The sequence below is a fragment of the Phodopus roborovskii genome, unplaced genomic scaffold (assembly GCF_943737965.1).
Source record: "Phodopus roborovskii unplaced genomic scaffold, PHOROB, whole genome shotgun sequence".
Lineage (NCBI taxonomy): Eukaryota > Metazoa > Chordata > Mammalia > Rodentia > Cricetidae > Phodopus > Phodopus roborovskii.
The window spans coordinates 23,300,234-23,303,745 of NW_026126541.1; the positions used below are offsets into that span (position 1 = coordinate 23,300,234).

Consider the following 3,512-nt stretch of genomic DNA (forward strand, 5'->3'; position numbering starts at 1 on the left):
AGTACCTCACAAAAGGATGCAGACAGACGGAAATGATTCTTTAAAATAATCTTCTGAACCACGCTCCAGTGCAAGGCAATGCATGCTAGAGCATTTGGGCAAAACAAATTGGACTTGAAGGGGGAGGGGAAAAAGGACACATTTGCTAGGAAGGGAAGGAGGGTGGATCTTAGAAGAGGTGGGGAGGGGATTGAATATGATCACAACACATTGTATGAGATTCTGAAAGAACTAATCAGATTTTTAAAATGACTGTTGTATGTGTTTTTGAGGCTAAAGATGTTTTAGGCTCTGTATAAAATCTTTATGCGAATTGGCTATATTTTTTTTAATCATGTTGTTTGGTTTTGCTCTCTTCTTCCCTATCTCCATCCTGTATCAAGCTTTCTTCAGCTAAACTATTTGTTGTTGTTGTTGTTGTTATTGCTTCTGAAATTGAATTGGCGACAGTGGGATTTATACAGATGTCATTGCAAGTGCATCTGCCAGGGTCTAGTTTGAAGGGATAAGATGTACAGCCTCCCTGTGGAAATGTCCCCCGCCATGCTATCTTTTCTGTGTCAGGGTAGGGTGTACCTCTATGTCACAGGGACCTGTACTAAAATCTAGATTTGCCTTTTACTAAAATGGCAAACTACTTAATCTCCCCAAGCCCACTGCTTTCCCCCAATAACGTGAGACATGTGGATAATAGCCATTCCCTCATAACACTGTTGGAAGAAGGAAAATAAATGACAACAAAAGGTCTGTCTCTAATGCATTCTTCCTGTTCTGACAGAATGGCTCAGAAGACAGAAGCATAGATGATTATTGGGAGATAAAAGTGTTTTAACTTCAGGACTTTTTTTTTTTTTTTTTTTTTTTTTTTTTTGGTCTGGAAAAATTTCTTGTCCTTTAAGATCAACCTGCAAGACACTGGATTTTTCCCTTTTACACTGTCATGACAGTCATCATATATGCGGAGAAAAGCAGTGTTCCTAAGACAATGATTTTGAGATTTTCAAAGAACCAAATTGCTGTAAAAGATGCAGTGAGAGACACAAAGCTGTTGTAGCGGCAGCAGCTGCTGCCAGGTGCATCCCTTTCATGCTACCCAGGCTGATTGAAATATTGATTCTGACTGGTGGATGGGTTTGGATTTTAGGTCTAGATAAAATTGGAGAGAGATGACAATGAAGCAGTGGAAACTGAGTGTCCTAAAGAGCTAATGTGAATGTTAGAATTATAGGGATATAATGTGGAATGATTTCTCACTACTGGTTTCGGGGAGGGTGAGGTTGAAAGTATAGGCTTGAATATACACAGGGTGTATCTACACAGAGTAGGAGTCTTGCAGGGCCAGCATGACTGCTAAACTCAGCCTGTCTGTTCAGTATACAGCCTCACTACAGATAGTTTAACTGTCTGCATTGTATTTCCTTTGCTTCTAAAATAGGATTGTTGATAAAATCTGGACTCTGAACGACTTGGGAAATATAAATGACTCAAAGCGTGGAAATGGTTAGCTCATAGAATGGTCTCAAACTGTCATTATTATTAAGGTATAAGCTTAGACCAAAGTCAGAGACTTGGCTTCTAACTTCCAGCCTTGACAGACTGGCATTTGGATGCTCATGTAAATTTTTTTTTCCTTCAGAGCTACATTTCCTTGATAGAAAAATGCAAGGAACAAGATAGCATGCAAAATATCTTCTAGTTTCAGGTGTGATCCTATGATGCAAGACATACTTATATATGTGTGTATATGTATGTATACATACATACATATATATGTATGTATATATATATATGTAAACACAGGATTATCTAGAAAAATGTAAATTTTATAGTATCAAATTTAATTCTGTTAAATAAGTTTATCCCTCTGTCTTATTTGTTTCTTCTTGTCCTTATGTATGAATATGTGATATGAGCTGTCCTTCTGTATGCCATGAATATGTGTTGCTTTTATCGGTTGATAAATAAAGCAGTTTTGAGCAAGCAAATGTGTGTTGTTCATGCATATACATGTGTATCTGTTTATGTGGGTTAATTTGCATGTGTCTCTGCATGTGTGAAGTTTGTCCCTCACTCATTTTTCTTCTTTTTTGAGTCAGGGTCTCTCACTGAGCATGCAGCTTGCTTGTTCAGTTGGGGTGGCTGGGCTCCAAGGCCCTGGAATCTGCCTGTCTCCCACATCAAGGATTCCAAATTCATACCAGGCAACTTAGCATTCATATGAGTGCTAGAGATGGAAGTTAGATCTTAGGTCGCCATACTTCTTTTACTAGTTCTTATTGACCAAGCCATCCCTCCAACTTCCTATTTTTAATAATTCCTCTTAGGAATATAGTTCTTTGAACATTGTAAAATGTGAATGACATTAAAAATAAAAGAATGTACAAACACAAAACATGGTGCTAACTCTGAACAACAGATTCTCTTTAATATTTAAGTATTTAAATTTTAAAAAAATTTAGGATCTTTGATTAAGAAAATGTGCTGATTGTGTTTAACATGATGTTAATGAATTAGACTGTGTTTCTGTGGTCTGTTCTGACAGAAGGGGACCCAAAGGCACAGTTATGAGAGAAAGTATGTGTGTATACACAATTATATCTTTATGTCTATGTCTATCTACATAAATTTCTCTTTAGGATCATTTTTTGTGTTACATACAAAAATGACAAACTTAATAATATTATTATTCTGTTTGTGCATGACCAGCTATGTCAATTCCAAATCATAAAAGTTAATGTTTGTTATATGGCTTATGAATTAATATGAATAAAATTAATACAAGTCTATATTCTTTTTTCTTCATAGACAAACTTACAAAATATATTTTTGCCTTACATAATGTGACATCTATTTGCTTGTGTTTGCTTTGACATCACATATACTAAAATTGAAACAATTCAGAGAAGATAAGCATGGTCCCAGTGCAAGGATAATATGAAAATTTGTGAAGTGTTCCATAGTTTTTTTTCAAGTGGGAAGGGAAGAGAGGAAATATGGGGAGAGATAGCTAAAATTAATGGCCATTTGAGGGGTAAATATACACATATATGAAGGTGATATAACTGAAATCTCCAAATAATAAGGGGAGAGAGATCCTCAACTAGCCATCTCTTGTCATCAACTGAAGCTTCCAGTACCAGGATTGGGTTACATCTAATTGAGTTGTTGTTCAATGGACTCACATGGAAATTCATAAACAACCCAGGATGTTGGGCAAGATTACAGGTTGCTCTTAGCAAACTGACTACTAGGTTCAATTGCTGAAGACAACATCTACACAACTCATTAAATATGGGGAAGTCAACCAGGTGCCTACATAATGCCTTTTCCTCTATGTTCCAGGTCTTTGGTACAGGGTGGTACCTTGCATGCTCCCAAAAGAGAAATGTAAGCACCAACCGAGCCACAAAATCTTTTATGTAGAGTTGGTGTGTGGCCTGCAAAATATGCTAGTGCAATAGTGGCTTAGAGCTCATGGGAGTAACCAGCCAATATATGATTTGACTTAAGGC

The 3,512-nt window shown here is 36.7% G+C and overlaps 1 non-coding gene across 1 annotated transcript; it reads left to right on the forward strand.

The window, feature by feature from the left end:
• Positions 1 to 2,857: 2,857 nt before the first annotated feature.
• On the forward strand, positions 2,858 to 2,964 carry LOC127233581 (U6 spliceosomal RNA). The gene has a single exon (XR_007835482.1). It is a non-coding gene; the product is annotated as a U6 spliceosomal RNA (small nuclear RNA).
• Positions 2,965 to 3,512: the final 548 nt, after the last annotated feature.